This window comes from Pongo abelii, chromosome X, assembly GCF_028885655.2.
Source record: "Pongo abelii isolate AG06213 chromosome X, NHGRI_mPonAbe1-v2.0_pri, whole genome shotgun sequence".
NCBI lineage: Eukaryota > Metazoa > Chordata > Mammalia > Primates > Hominidae > Pongo > Pongo abelii.
Window position 1 is genome coordinate 124,616,514 of NC_072008.2, and position 17,063 is coordinate 124,633,576.

The window sequence follows — 17,063 nt, forward strand, 5'->3', positions numbered from 1 at the left end:
TATTGCAGTGGGGGAGGGAGGGAAGAAGCTCACACAAACTGATGGAGGAAGTGCCTGCTGAAGTCCTGAAACCCTGGGAGGAGACAGGAAAACAAAATAGCATAACGTAATGAAGGATGTGATTGTGAATACCCTGAGTAAGCTGGAAAAAGGTTCAAGTGGGCTGGGAAATCTGGCAAACATGTTATATAAACATGTATATTTCACATGTCATGAAAATACTGTTTAAAATTTTTGGCATTTAAGGGATAAGGTTTCCTTATCTATAGAAATCCAATTATTTCTAAGTCTGCCATAACTCACCTAAACCAGAATTATGAGTATTTCCTATAGTGACAATATAATGCTTTTTTATAGTAAGGATTTGAAGCCCTGTTTTTGTGAGTGTGATTCAGGCATCGCATGAGAATGTGATTGGAATGCTGAATTCATTCATTCCCTGATTTGGTACTCATATAGAACTGTTAGCCAGGTGCGGTGGCTCACGCCTGTAATCCTAGCACTTTGGAAGGCCGAGGTGGGCAGATTGCCTGTGCTCAGGAGTTCGAGACCAGCCTGGGCAACATGGTGAAACTCCGTCTTTACTAAAATACAAAAAATTAGCTGGGTGTGGTGGCACTCGCCTGTAGTCCCAGCTACTCAGGAGGCTGAGGCACGAGAATCGCTTGACCCTGAGAGGCAGAGAGGTTGCAGTGAGCCGAGATTGCGCCACTGCACTCCAGCCTGGGTGACACAGCAAAACTCTGAGTCCAAAAAACGAACAAAAAGAAGTGTCACATTTCAGCCTTCATACAAGGCTCTCTCAACCGCCCGTAGCTTTTCCTCACATTTCTTTCATTGGCCCAGGAGTTGCTTTTGATCCTCCATGGAAGCCTGAGCTGTGTGAGACTGCATCTCAGGACTGGAGGTCCCAAACAGGAAGTGACTTCAATCTTCAGGAAAGTCACTGCCTGGTTGTCACCTGGATTCACGTTCAGTGTACCGATGAACTAACTAGCCCAGTGCATTTGTCACTGCTTCTGAGTCAAGCCTGGGCAGGGCACAGAGGCTGGTGTACAGATTCTACCTTGTGATCTGTCCTGCTCCCAAGGCCATAAGCTTTCTGACCAGCTGCTGTGAACTGGCAGGCACTGGGTGGGAGGTGATGCTGGTTGTGCCAGAGCTTTCTGGTGCTGTCATATGCTTCTACAATTACCTCCCTTCTTTTGCTTGCAGATTCGTAGTTTGGCCACACATCTTTGCCAGCAGGAAGGTCTGTTTTATTCACTCCTCTCACTGACCCTCCCCCCACCCCCACTCCATGACAGAGAGTATGATTGACTTGGCTCAAAGCAAAGAAGCAGCAAGGCTGCAGAGTCCATAAAGCAGTCAGAAACATGTCTCACTTAGCCCTTGTAATTGTAATGTCTTGGCTTGGCCTTTTGCCACCCTTCCCTGTTCTGGTCCTTAACATGCTTCACCGAGGGGTAGTTGCTAATTGGGAAATTTAGTGCATCCTTCTTTGAGGATGATTGTTATGGCTATAGAACCACAAAATAGGACACTAAAATGTGGTGGAGCACTGGACTTAGAATCAGGAAGCCTGGTCCTGATTCTAATCATATTCTGGTCCTGGGTCAGCTGTGGATTGCTGTGTGATCTTGGACAAATCTCTTCCTCATCTGCTGGAGGGGCAAGGGGACGATGGTTATACTAGTCAATCTCTGAGATCTAAGCATTAAATCTTCCATTTTCTTTCCTGTTCATACAGACAGAGATGTTTTGGTTCATTTCCTAGAGTGTCTTCTCTTTTTCTCTGTATCCATGTCTCCTTTCACCAGAACCTCTCTTTTGGTGAAGCAGTTATTCATCTATTTCATTTTAAAGCTGCCCTGGGAATATGGAAAGATTGTATAGAGGTGCCTAGGTTCTAGGAGTTTTTATTTTGAAACCGATGTATGGAATTCAAGATTAATAGAGTTATTGTAGTCCCATCTGGAATTTTAATCACTGAATCACAGGGAGAGCAGCCAAGCCAACCATCCATGATGCAGTTAGATTTGGAACTAGACATCTCAGCCTCAGTTCTCTCCTGCAAGTGACTGGGGTGGGAGCAGAAGGAATATGCTATCCCATCACCTCCCATCATTAGCACTGCCCAGAAAAAGCAGGGGAGAGACTGAAAAGGGTGTGGTAGCACACTTGGACAAGGATACCAGACAAGTGGCAGACTTTATGAAATGCCCACTGTTTGGCAAATGAGCCAGGCATTGTGGAGCAGGGAGACTAAGGACAACTTTCTACAAACAAACCCTGCCTGTTCTTGCTTTTGGGCCTATATCAAGTTCTCTCCAATTGGCATGCCCTCGTTTTCCTCCTAGCTTATTCAAAGTCCTACCCATCCAGCAAACTCCACCTCTTCTATTTAAGTTCAGCAGACCTTTATTGAGGACCATCCAATGACTCAGCCCTCCTTTAAGGATACAAAGATGAATAAAAACTTAGTGCCTGGCCTTGGGCTGACAGTAATATATTGTCCTGCTTGGGTCACTGTTGTTTCATGTATGTTTCTTTTTCCTCTGCAGCTAAACTGTAAGCTCTTGGAAGGCAAATTGTGTTTTGAGGGGTCCCGCAATCACCCCAAGTTGGGTGATTACTAGAAAGACTCATAAGACTCAATAGCAGGTTTTACTTACAGCTAAGGTTTATTACACCAAAGGATACAGAACAAAAGCTGCAGGAAAAATATACATTGAGTAGGCACAGGTTTTCAAGTCCTTTCTTATCCGTGGCTGCACAGGAGCATCTAACAAATTAACAGCAAACTACAGGGACACCTGTGAAATGTCTCTGTCTAGGAAAGCCCACCCAAGTCTCAGAGTCTCTGAGGCTTTTGCGAAATGACACTCAGGATCCCAACATCAAAACCAGGTACATCATGAATCTTGCAAAAACAATCCAGAGAAGTCCTGACAAGTAGATACAGCATACCTCATTGCTCTGGATGTATAAAATGACATCAAGACATCATCAATTGGTGACATAAAGAACATCTGAGGGCTGTATTCCCAGAGGTAGGCCTAGGGGCAATCATAATTCTAGGCTCCCCTGAAGACGTGCAAGGACTGATCAATTAGAGCTTCTGTGTTAACCCTTTCTTCAACGCTGTGTCTTACACATTTCATACATCCCCTCAGAGTGCTTAGCACAGACAGGTCCTCTTCTCTAAGCCCAAGACTCATATATTTCACTATCTCTTCTCATGTTCATTCCCATAGACATCAGCACCTCAACATGTACAAATATGAACTGTATATCCCCCCTTACCCCACTCTTCTCCATCTCAGTAACTGTCAACATCATTCACTCTGTTGCTCAAGCCCCCAAATCTTTCTGTTTTCCTTTTGATTCTCCTCTCCCCCTCACCTCCCACAACCAATCAGGAATTTCTTTTGACTCTAACTTTGAAGTATATCCCAAATGTGATCTCTCATCCTCTCAGCCACCCTAGTGTAAACCATCATCATCTTTCATCTGGACCACTTGCCTCTTAAATGTTTCAATTTGTTTCCTCTATAGCCTGTTCTCCACTCACCACCAAGAGTGATCCTTCAAAATGTACATCAGACTATGTCGCTTCTGGCTACTCACAACCTCCAATTGTTTGTTAATATGCTTGGAATAAAACCGAAACATTTTACTCTCTTGCTCACTTATTGTGCTCTAGCCTGAGACCCAGTGAATGAGTATGTTTCCTTCTCACATGACATTCCTTTTTCCAGGACTGTTCTTCCTCTAACGCTTTAAATGCCTGGATCCTTTTCCTTTAAGTGTCACCTTCACTATCAGCCCCTCATGGAGACTTTTTCTGATCACCCTATCTAAGGTAGCCCTGCTCCTCTGCTCACCTGAAATCATAATTGTTTATTTGTTTATGTATTTGTTGTCACTCTACACTGATTAGACTATAAACTCACGAGAGAAGACCTTTGTCTCTCATTCATAATGATATCTTCAGCGCCTAGCACTATTCCAAATTTAGAGTAGGCTTCCAATAAATATTTGTTAATGAATATAATAGGTTATTAATAAATATATTTGATTACTTAAAAGTGATGAACTGGCCTCTGCCCTTAAAAGGTTTATGTTCTACTGAAGAGTTGAGTAGGAAAGAAACTCAAAATAGATGGAAAACTTTTCTGTGTTGTCCAGGATCCAACACAGGACATATCAGCATTCTGGATAGCAGAAACCAACAAGCAACAGAGGGACCACATCAAACAGCTGGAATCTATCCAGCTCAGCATTCTCTCTGGCAGGGGTTTCTGGGGGCTGTTTGAAGAGAGATACAAGAAGCTTGGAAATTCCATGTGGAAAGCAAGGATCGTGGAGAGTTGATGTCTTCTTTAGGGTAGTGGCAGTGGAGTTTTTGCCAGCGAGGCACCCACAGTGTGGCTGCACCTTGTTTCTGGCCTCTTCAGGGCCTCGCTTTATGGGTCTCCAGAGATCCTGTGGGTGGTCTAATATTGTTTAATAAATTTCCTTTCTGCTTAAACTAGTCAGAGTGGATTTTGCAGTTTGTAATTAAGAACTCAGACCTATCTAATAGGTTGAAAAACAAGGTTGAACTTCAGAATAGTGACTTCTAACTGACATCTAACTTTGACAGAAAGTGTTAAAATTATGCTGATGTTGGAGGCATTACTTCAAAACTGAACCAAAACATATAGCCATATCAAAATGACATGCTAAGTTTGAGACAAAGCAATTTATTTAGTCACATCCTTGGGAAAAGTTGTATATCTTTTCATGTGTCTATAAAGCACTATTGTCAAAAATGAGCATTTTTAAGCATTTACTTCTTTAAGTTAATTGCTATTACATTCTGGTGTAATTTTTATTACAAGTATATCAGCAACTAAATGAAAAACACTTAAAATATTTTTAAAAGGCAAAACTAAACTATTACGTTTAAGGTTGCAACCTGAGCGATAAAATAATAATGAAATCAAGGAAGAGAGGAAGAGATTTCCATAAAAGTCAGCGTAGTGGTTAATTTTAGGATTGGGATGGGACATGTGCCAGGCTTCTAAGGTAGCTAGCAAAGTTCTATTTCTTGACCTAGAAGTAAATATCTAAAAGTGTATTTACTTTATAATACTCTATTAAGATATGCATTTTTCTATTATATCTTGCAGTTCAAATGGTTAAAAATATGTATATCAACTACTCAAATGTGAATTATTTTTATGGAAATGTCCCCTGTATGTTTTCATTTCAGGATCCCTGAGGACTTTCTTATGGATTTTTGTCTGTGGGAACTTGTGAATTATTGTATGAGCTTAACAGGAGAGTTAACTTAAAATGTTTATTGTCCCTTATGACTGGGCGCGGTGGCTCATGCCTGTCATCCCAGCACTTTGGGAGGCAGAGGCGGGGCCAATCATCTGAGGACAGGAGTTGGAGACAAGCCTGGCCAACATGCTGAAACCCTGTGTCTACTAAAAATACAAAAATTAGCCAGGTGTGGTGGCGCATGCCTGTAATCCCAGCTACTCAGGACGCTGAGGTGAGAGAATTGCTCGAACCCGGGTGGCAGAGGTTGCAGTGAGCTGAGATCACATCACTGCACTCCAGCCTGGGCGACAGAGTGAGACTCCGTCTCAAAAAAAAAAAAAAAGTTTATTATCCCTTATAATCAAAGTTATGCAAATGAAAACAAGACACCATTATTCCCCATGGAACTGTCAAAGATGTTTTAAAAAGTGTTATTACTCAGTGTTGGTGAAAGTATGGAGAAATGGATACTTATATATGCCCTGATGGCAGAAATGTAAATGACTATAATTTTTTTTTTTTTTTGACAGAGGCTTGGCCTGTCACCCAGGCTGGAGTGCAGTGGTGCAATCTTGGATCACTGCAACCTCCGTCTCCCGGGTTCAAACGATTCTCTTGCCTCAGCCTCCCGAGCAGCTGGGATTACAGATGCCTGCCACCATTCCCAGCTAATTTTTGTATTTTTTTTTCAGTAGAGATGGGGTTTCACCATGTTGGCCAGACTGGTCTTGAACTCCTGACCTCAGGTGATTCACCCGCCTCAGCCTCCCAAAGTGCTGGGATTACAGGTGTGAGCCACTGCGCCTGACCGACTACAACCTTTTCATAAAGCCATTTTGAAGTCTGTAACAAGGGCCTAAAGATGCTCTTTTTTTTTTTCTTTTGAGACGGAGTCTTGCTCTGTCACCAGACTGGAGTGCAGTGGCACAATCTTGGCTCACTGCAACCTCTGCCTCCTGGGTTCCAGTGATTTTCCAGCCTCAGCCTCCCAACTAGCTGGGACTACAGGCGTGCACCACCAAGCCCAGCTAATTTTTGTATTTTTAGTAGAGACAGGGTTTCACCATGTTGGCCAGGATGGTCTCGATCTCTTGACCTCGTGATCTGCCCACCTCGGCTTCCCAAAGTGCTGGGATTATAAGCGTGAGCCACCGTGCCTGGGCCCAAAATGCTCATTTTTAGGAAACTTTAACCCAGTAAACTCAATCCTAGGAAATTTATGTTAAGGAAATAGTCAGAGGTGTACAAGAAAATATATGTTCAGGGATGTTTCTTGCAGTAGTTTTGTAATAGTGAAATTTTGGAAACAACATAAATGTTTAACCCTAGGGAAATGGTACAGTCACAAAACAAAATATTATACAGCCATCAATATGAGTAGTTTTGAATGTATACACATAGAAGATAATAATGATAGTGATGGCCAACATTTATTGATCACTCAATATTTGCCAGGGACTATGAAACCTCTTTACATGAATTATCTCATCCTTGAGATAATACTGTGAGATGAGTACTATGATTATTCTCATTTTGTAAATAACAAAACTGAGACTCAGAAAGTTTAAGTAACTTGCCGAAGGTAAGTAAGCAATAGAGTCAAGGTTAAATACTCCAAATTTACATAAAGGCTGTTAACCCTAGTAATCTTTAAGTGATGGGATTATAGTGATTTTTGTTTTCTGCTTTATATTTTTTATTTATTTATTTTGCGACAGTGTTGCTCTGTCGCCCAGGCTGGAGTGCAGTGGCATGATCTTGGCTCACTGCAACCCCCACCTTCCGGGTTCAAGCAACCCTCCCACCTCAACCTCCTGAATAGCTGGTACTACAGGTGTGCACCACCACACCTGGCTAATTTTTGTGTTTTTACTAGAGATGTGGTTTTGCCATCTTGGCCAGGCTGGTCTGGAACTCCTGAACTCAAGTGACCCACCCACCTCAGCCTCCCAAAGTGTTGAGATTACAGGTGTGAGCCATGGTGCCTGGCCTCTACTTTATATTTCTCTTTATGCTTATAATTTTTTATTTTTTTAATTGATAAATGATAATTCTATATATTTATGGGGTACAGTGTGATGTTTTGTTTGATGCATGAATATATTGTGAAATGATCAAATCATGGTAATTAGCATACTCATCACCTCAAACATGTATCATTTTTGGGGGTTGAGAGAGGATTTAGAATCCTCTCTTCTAGTTATTTTGAAAAATCTTAATTTTATAAAATAACCACTAATTACTTTTGTAATCAGAAAAAAAAAATAGCTCTTCCCGGATATTCTTGCCACACAGAGATGCACTGACTTCTGGGGAAAGTGTTCTGGGATGAGGGTAGGGCCAAGGGTCTTGAGGCAGGAAATAATACAAAATAGTTCTGTCACCCAGGCTAGAGTGCAGTGGTGCAATCTCAGCTCACTGCAACCTCTGCCTCCCAGGTTCAAGCAATTCTCTTGCCTCAGCCTTCCAAGTAGCTGGGATTACAGACATGTGCCACCACGCCTGGCTAATTTTTTGTATTTTTTGTAGAGACTGGGTTTCACCATGTTAGCCAGGATGATCTCAATTTCCTGACCTCGTGATCCACCTGGACTCGGCCTCCCAAAGTGCTGGGATTACAGGAGTGAGCCACCACGGCCAGCCTGTTTATTTTTTATTTTTTATTTTTTTGAGACAGAGTCTTACTCTGTCGCCCAGGCTGGAGTGCAGTGACACGATCTCGGCTCACTGAAACCTGCACCTCCTGGTTCAAGCGATCCTCCCATCTCAGCCTCCTGAGTAGCTGGGATTACAGGCATGCGCCACCACACCTGGCTAATTTTTGTAGTTTTAGTAAAGACGGGGTTTTGCCATGTTGGCCAGGATGGTCTTGAACTCCTGACCTCAGGCGATCCGCCTGCCTCGGCCTCCCAAAGTGCTGGGATTATAGGCGTGAGCCACTGTGCCTGGCACAAAATAGTTTTCTTGTGCTTAGCTTCCCCTTCTCTGTGAATAGTCCAGTTTTTTCCTAAGAACATTACCTCCCAACTACAGACTAGAAATGTGGCTGCCTCGGTTTGGACCCTTGCTTCTGAGCAAGTAGAATCTTGCTGAGGAAGGGAATGGCATGTGGGGCAGTGACAAAGGACAGGAACTACTTGCTTTCTGAAGTTCCTACTAAATTTCCTACTTAAAGCCCTGCATCTCACACTGGCCCCCTCATAGCTGTGGGTTATGCATCAGGAGTTCTGATTTGGTGTCTCTTGTTTACTCCTCTGCCACCTCTGCCTCCAGACCCAGTGTCAGGGAGCCTCCTTTTGGCTCTGGCTGGGCAGCCACCTTGGTTAGTCCAAAAGGACTCATGGCTCCCAGAGGGTCATCATAGCTTGGTACTGTTCCATCGTATGTCAACTACGCCACCTTCCACCTGATCACAACCAGTCTTTTCCCAAACTTGGATCTTTTGAGGAAAGATGAGACAAGAAAATGTAGCAGACTCCATGTGAACCCTTCTCTAGACCTAGGAAAACATTCAATACTCCTGCTTACTAAGAGCTAATCAGTATATGAAAGAAAGACACTCAGGAAGTTTGCCTGAAGGTTAACTCAGAGACCTGGGAGTGAAACCTAGCTCTCCTGCTTCCTAGGCCCCTCTGTGCCATCTATTTTTAGCCAAGCTGCCCTGAGCCTTGTCCATCTTGTCTGAAAGCCAAAGTAGGCACACAGTTTGCTCATAAACATTCCTGTGCTTGCCAGCTCATGTTAGCCAACCATTTAGATGTTGGTTTTAAAACTGCGAGCCTTCCCTTGTACCTACCTCCTAAGGCCTGCAAAGAATACACACCAAGGGATCAACAGCCTGAGTTTTTCCCGAAGCCAAGTGACCTCAGTCAAATGCCCTCAATTGAGAGGCGTGTCTATTACTCGTTCATCTTGGCACAGGGTGCAGCAAATGACTCCCTCTCAGAGCCACTGTTCCTGGTCACAGTTCTTTGAGTGTGCTGACCTACTTTCTCCCCTTCACAGGAAAAACAGAAACCAATAAATGTCTCCAGTGAGTAATCTTGCTTTCAGGAGCACTGACTCTGTGTTTTGGCCTCTTGTCCTTTCCCTGCTCCATTATCACTCTGCTATAACCATAAGAAAATGGTTCATGACTGAACTAGAACTCTGTTGTTTACTGTCCCCATTCTGTAGCTGGGTTTTCAGAGCAACTATGGCCCACATATCACAGGGATGGGGGCAGAGCCCTCCCTACCTTTCCTTTCCCTACTACAATTCATTGCTAAATAGCATAATGTGGACTAAAGTTGCTTCTGCACAAGAATGTTGGGAATCAACAGAGTATCTCTGGTTTTGGCCACACGTGCTATGCGACTGGTAGCATTATGGACTGAGAGGCATTCAGCTTGAGACTCCTGACTTAACTTACTATATACCTTTGGAGTGGGCCTCCAAGAAGAGTCAGGTGGCTCAATTCGGTTGCCTTGACAAGCAGAACCTCTTTACTGAGTGTGTAAAGGTGACTCTCAAATACCCACACTGAGATTCTCTGTGGCTAATGGATTATTTTAGGCTGTCCTTACCCTTCGCAGTCTTCATGCTATTTCCCACTCCCTCCAGCCATCATCTGGAAGCAACTTGGAAATATATGCTCATTTTAATGTCAGTCTGAGAAAAGTTAACTAGAGGAATAAATCTACTGGGGTTCAGAGGCAAGGTGTTGATAGGACATATAATGTATTCCAGAGTGCCTTTTGGATTATCTACCGGTTTTTAATAACCTGGCATGTCTGTTCTTCATGACCATGGATAACTGAGTATATCTTATTTTGCTCCCCTATCCCTGGGCACTGTGTCTCCTTTCTTCCTCACTTGTCCTTGTGTGTACAACAGATTATAACCAGCTTGCCTTCTAAAATCCTGTCAAATTTCATTTATATCGAATGTGCTGGCCAGGTGTGGTAGCTCACCCCTGTAATCCCAGCACTTTGGAAGGCCGAGGTAGGAGGATCACTTGAGCCCAGGAGTTAGAGACCAGCCTGGGCAGCATAGCGAGACCTCATCTCTACAAAAAAAAAAAAAAAAAAAAAAAAAAATTTAAATAGCCAGGCATGATGGCACATGCCTGTAGTCCCAGCTACTTGGGAAGCTCAGGCGGGAGGACTGCTTGAGCTGGGAGATTGAGACTGTAGTGAGCTGTGATCATGTCACTGCACAACAGCATGGACAACAAAGCAAGACCCTGGCTCAACAAACTGGAAGTGTTAACATGAGCTTTTAAAAAGGTTCCAAGTCCTTTTCACCAGCTCCAAAGTCATATTCGAAGTCTGGGCAACATGGCAAAACTTATCTCTACAAAAAATACAAAAAACTAGCCGGCCATGGTGGCACACACCTGTAGTCCCAGCTACCTGGGAGTGTAAGGTGGGAGAGGATTACTTGAGCCTGGGAGAGGGAGGTTGCAGTGAGCTGAGATTGTGCCACTGCACCCCAGCCTGGTGACAGAGTGAGACCCTGTCTCAAAATAAATAAATAAATAAATAAATAAAATCAATATACATTAGGAAGCTATGAGTTTTGTTTTTTTTTTTTAAAGCAAGTTGTAGACAGATGTATACTGGATGATACTGTTTTTCCCAACTTGGATAGAAATTAATACACAAACAAGAGTATCTTTTGTTTGAGGATAGGTATATATGTAGCAAAACACAGACTGAAAGACTAAGCCTAATTCATGATAAGTCATTTCGACTACTTCATATCATTCCATCATGTAAATGTACCCTGATTATTTATATATTATCCTTTTGATGGACATCAGCTTCTTTCCAATTTTTGTATTTTGCAAGCTGTGCTGCAATGTACATCCTTTTATGTGTCTCCCAGTGCATATGTGCAAAAGGTTTCCCTAGACCAATGAATATCTAGAATTAGAATTGTTGGGTCCTATAGTATGCTTACTTTCAACTTTACAAAATATTGCTAAGTTATTTTCCAAAGTCATTGTACCAGCTGGGCACAGTGGTTCACAACTGTAATCCCAGCACTTTAGGAGTCCAAGGTGAGAGGATGACTTGAGGCTAGGAGTTTGAGACCTGCCTGGACTACATAGCAAGACCCCATCTCAATTAAAAAGATAATACAAATATAAAATATATATAAAGAAAAAAATCATATTGTAGTCATAGTGGCCACAAGAGGCTGCACTTCAGCAACTAGCTGATCTCAGGCCAGCTGGGCCAGGGTTAGAGTGAACCCTTCCTCTGAAGAGGTGGGCAAGTAGCAGGTGGTAAGATAGGACATGGCTGCAGGCAACAGCCAGGAATCTCTACTTCTGGAGTAGCCATTCATACTTGTGGTTGTAAAGTGTGTGTCCCCCACCCAATCATCTGGGTTGGAGGTAGGATGTGGATGAATGACAACAGGACCTCTGCATTCACAGAACTGGAGAGGGGAGGGGGCAACTGGGATGGGGAATGAGGATGAATCGCAAGCAACAGCAGAAGTGAGGAGAACAGTAGGGAGATAGGAAGGGTGATATTGCTAGTCACCAAAACAATGGAACAGAGATCCCAAAGACATTTCAGAGATCATTGAGTAGGTTGTCTCTCCCATTACAAATTCAGAGCAGGGCCTTGAGGGCAGGGTTTCCAGAAAGGTGCCCACCAGACCTCAGCATTCACTGCTCAGGGCCACCTCAGGCCTCTGCTTCCCATGTTTTGGCGCAGAGCTCCTTGGCTGCTCCAGCCATGGCTCAAGTGAGCCCATGTGCAGTTCATGCTACTGCTCTGGAAGGCACAAGTGTAAGCCTTGGCAGCATGCACATGGTGCTGACTCTGCAGAAGTGCTGAGCGCATGAGTTATGGGGCCATTGTGGCATCTACCTAGATTTCAAAGGATGTATCAGACAGTCTGGGGGCCCAGGCAGAGACTTGTTGCAGAGGTAGAGCCACTGCAAAGAGCCCCCACTAGGGCAATGCCTAGTGGAGCTGTGGAAAGCAGGATCCTGCAGAGTCTCCACTAGGGCAGTGCCTAGTGGAACCGTGGGAGTGGGACCACCATTGGGACCCCAGAGCCATAGAGCTACCAGCATACAGTGCCAACCTGGGAAAGTTGCAGGCATGAGACTCCAACCCAAGACAGCTGAAACATGTGCTGAGCCCAACAAAGCCATAGATAGGGGCAGGGCTGCCTGAGGCCTTGGGGGCTCAGCCCCTGTCTTGGTGTGCCCAAGATGCAGGACATGGAATCAAAGGAGGTTATTCTACACCTTTAAGACTTAATGTGGTTTTCTTTGTTGGGTTTTGGACTTACTTGGGACCCCTTTCTTCTTGCCTATTTCTCCCCCTTGGAATGGGAATGTCTATCCTGTGTCTGTCCCACTGTATTAGTCCATTCTTACACTGCCATAAAGAAATACCAGGCCTGGCACAGTGGCTCATGCCTGTAATCCCAGCACTTTGGGAGGCCAAGGGGTGCAGATCATGAGGTCAGGAGATCAAGACCATCCTGGCCAACATGGTGAAACCCCATCTCTACTAAAATACAAACAATTAGCCAGGTGTGGTGGTGCGTGCCTGTAGTCCTAGCTACTTGGAAGGCTGAGGCAGAGGAATCGCTTGAACCTGGGAGACAGAAATTGCAGTGAGCAGAGATCACGCCACGGCACTCCAGCCTGGCAACAGAGCGAGATTCTGTCTCAAAAAAAAAAAAAAAAAAAAGAAAGAAAGAAAGAAAGAAATACCAGAGACTGGGTAATTTATAAACAAAAGAGGTTAATTGGCTCATTGTTCTGCAGGCTGTATGCAGATTCTGCAGGTTCTGCAGGAAACATGGTGCTGGCATCTACTTGGCTTCTGTGGAGGCCTCAGGAAACTTTCAATCGTGGCAGAAGGTGAAGGGGAAGCAGGCATGTCTTACATGGCTGGAGCAAGAGGAAGAGAGAGGGGCGGTGCTACACACTTAAACAACCAGATTTCACGAGAACTCACCATCACGAGAAAAGCACAGAGGGGATGGTGCTAAACCATTCATAAAGGATCCACCCCCATGGTCCAATCACCTCCTACCAGGCCCCACCTCTAACACTGGAATTTACGATTCAACATGAAATTTGGGCAGAGACACATATCCAAACCACATCACCCAGCATTGTATTTTGTAAATAAATAACTTGTTTAATTTTTAATCTGTCTCCTCACAGCTGGAGGAAAATTTGCCTCAAGGTGAATTATGGCTTGAGTCCCACCCATATCTGCTTTTGATGAGACTGGACTTTGGATCTTTGAGTTGACACTGGAACAAGTTAAGAATTTTCTGGCTACTGCAATGGAATGAATGTATTTTGCACTGTGAGGACATGAATTTTGGGGACCAGAATAGAATGCCATGGTTTGAATGTGTCCCCTAAAGTTCATGTGTTGGAAACTTAATTCCCAATGGAACAGTGTTGGGAGGTGGGACATAATAAGAAGTGATTAGGTCATGAGGGCTCTACCCTTATTAATAGATTAATGTCATTATCTCAGGAGTGGGTTAGTTATTGCAAGAGTGGCTGCGTTATAAAAGCAAGTTTGACTCTTCCTGTTCCCTCGCTCTTACCCTCTCTTGTCCTTCCGCCTTTCATTATGGCATGACGCAGTGTGAAGGCCCTCATCAGATGCTGGCTCCATGCTCTTGGACTTCCCAGCCTCCAGTACCATGAGCCAAATAAATTTCTGTTTATTATAAATTACCTAGTCTGTGATATTCTGTTATAGCAATGTGAAACAGACTAGGACACTCTGCCTGTTTCAAAACCCTCCAGGGGCTTCCAGTTACATTTTGTATAACGTTCAAGCTCTTTACTTTGACCTAATAAGATACGGTAGCCCTTACCAAAATATCTGATCTTATCCCATGCTATGTTATTCGTTTGCAATGCTTCCAGCTATAATTTGTTCTCTCTTCAGGGCCTATGCACCCTGCATAAAATGTTCTCTTACCATCTTTCTCATCATCCATGTCTCAGGTCTAGGGTCAGCTCCTCAGAGAGGCTTTCCCTGGTCATCCCAACTAAGGAGCCCCCTACTCTGATCAGTATCTCATCATATCACCCTGGTTTTTTTTTTTTCTCTTTTTTTTGGTGGGGCGGTGCGGCGGTTGACCTCGGCTATGGCTGGGTCAAGTGCCTGCTTTATTCAACAGGAAATGCCCAAGTGGGACTCACCCCCACCTTTCACAGTGTAAAGTGAGCAGGGAGCAAGGCAAGAAGCTAGAAAAATGACACATGGATCTAGACGATCCAGAAAGACCCGGTTAAGTCAGCTCAAGGCCAAGACTGGTCAGCGTGAGAGAATAAAAGAGGTGACAGAAAAGCCTTGGGCAGCCTGAGCCACGATGGGCCTAGCGGAAGTAGTTGGGACATTCATGGGCAACCAAATGCCAGGTTTGATTAAAAGTGTCCATGACAGCCGGCTCCATGGGCCCTTCCTCCATCACTGCCAAGTTCTGCTCCAGCTTCTCCAGGCTGGACATGCCCAGGATGACCACGTCTCCGTGGGCACCCTGCAGCTGTGAGTGGTGGTACATCCACCAGAGGGTGGGTGACCAAGGTCATGCTGGGGGCACTGGCGCCATACACGGCCTGCGTGGCCTTCTGCATCAGGGCAATGGCCTCGAAGTGGTGCTCCTTCCAGAAGCGATTCCTGTAGGTCTCAGCCCAGCTATTCCCAAAGAAGTAGCCCCCAGACTGTTTCCTGCCCTTGTCCTCATACTTGTACTTGCCGGTCAGCAGACCCCCAGCCAGAGGGTTGTAGGCATAGAACCTCAGTCCAAAGTGCCTGAGGCAGGGGAAGAGCTCCATTTCCACCTGCCGGGTGGTGGCATTGTACATGCCCTGGTACACAGTGGGCAGGATCCAGCCTTTGCTCTTATTTATTTATTTATTTATTTATTTATTATTTTTCTTTTTTTTTGGAGACAGAGTCTCACTCTGTCACCCAGGCTGGAGTGCAGTGGCGCCATCTCGGCTCACTGCAAGCTCCTCCTCCTGGGTTCACGCCATTCTCCTGCCTTAGCCTCCCGAGTAGCTGGGACTACAGGCGCTCGCCACCACACCCGGCTAATTTTTTTTTTTTTTTTTTTTTGTATTTTTAGTAGAGATGGAGTTTCACCGTGTTAGCCAGGATGGTCTCGATCTCCTGACCTCGTGATCCGCCCACCTCGGCCTCCCAAAGTGCTGGGATTACAGGCATGAGCCACCATGCCCGGCCCAGCCTTTGCTCTTGCAGAGGGTACAGATCTCGGCCACTTCCCAGCTGGCATAGTTGGAGAGGCCAAGCTCCACGAACTTGCCCTCCTGGTGCCGCTGGTGGCAAGCACACAGCGTCTCTTCCACTGGGGTGCCGTGGTCAGGTGCATGTAGGTAGAAGAGGTCCACTCGGGGACACTGCAGCCTCTTCAATGACGTCTCTAGCTGGGACCGGACACTGTCAGGCTTTAGTGATTTTCCCTCCCAAGGGTTGGCCTTGGTGGCAAATTTCACTCAGCAGTCGCCACCGCCCAGCCCCAGCCTCAGGCCGCCCAGGATGGTTTTGGACTGGCCATTGCTGTACACGAAGGCCATGTCCAGCTCGGTGTGGCCGTGCTCCAGGAAAGCGTGCATGGCCGTGGCACTGGCGGATGCGTCCCTGTGGCGCCCTATCTCCATGGTGCCCAGCACCATGGCGCGCCGGGCCAGGATGCCCAAGGCGGCCTACGTTGGTTGTGGAAGGGACATGGCGAACATGCGGGCCTCGGGTGGCAGGGAGCGACCTGCGCAGTGGATGGCGGCGTGGGGCATGGTGCGAGACGTGGTACTCAACATGGCAATGGCGCCTGCCCCTCACCGTGTTTTATTTTCTCCCTACCACTTAACATTATCTGAAATTGTCTGTTCATTTATTGGCTTGCTTATTATTATATATCTTCACCACCACTAGAATGTAAATTTCATGAGCATAGCAATCTTATTTGCCTCAGTCCTTCTGAATGTCTAGCAACTAGCACAGTACTTAGCAGGTGCTCAGTGGATTATTTGTTGAATAAATGAGTCAGGATATGGACCGGCATTGTTGAAACCATGGGAAATATGTGATCATATGATCACTTCAAGGAGAGCCTGAAGAGTTAAATGTGGATTATAAAGGAATGAGCAGGGCAAAGAATGCCTACAAAGCAATTCGGAGGAACAATCAGGGTGGTAGGCGGAGAAACAGGAAAGTGTGATGTTACAGAAGGCAATCCTACTTCTCTCCCCAAAAGCAACCAATGCTAACAGATGGGTGGGTATCCTTCCAAATCATGTTCTATATATTTACATACATTCACAAATGTTTATATTACATGCATATGTAGTTTTGGTTTTTATACAAATGAGCTCATAGTACATGTATTATTCTATCACTTGCTTTTTTTAAAAAAAATAACAGCTTTATTGAGCTATAATTCACACACTACACAATTCACACATTTAAAGTGTGCAGTTCAATTGTTTTTAGTATATTCATGGATGTGTGCAACCACTGCCATAGTCAATTTTTAGAACATTTTCATCACCTCAGAAAGAAACCCTGTATCCTTTAGCTATCACCTCTTTATCCTTCAACTCTTAGTAACCACTAATCCACTTTCAGTCTCTATAGATTTCCCTATTCTGGACTTTGATATTAATGGAAAAATATGTTATCTTTCGTGACTGGCTTATTTTACTTAGCACAGTGTTTTCAAGGTTCATCTATGTTGTA

At 44.7% G+C, this 17,063-nt stretch overlaps 1 long non-coding RNA gene and 1 pseudogene across 2 annotated transcripts in view; one reads left to right on the plus strand and one right to left on the minus strand.

Moving 5' to 3' along the window:
* The window catches only part of LOC103889097 (uncharacterized), an 87,359-nt gene that overhangs the window by 23,250 nt on the left and 47,046 nt on the right, over positions 1 to 17,063 (plus strand). The gene's annotated exons all lie outside the window — the stretch shown is intronic.
* LOC100458409 (aflatoxin B1 aldehyde reductase member 2-like) lies at positions 14,603 to 16,144 on the minus strand (annotated as a pseudogene).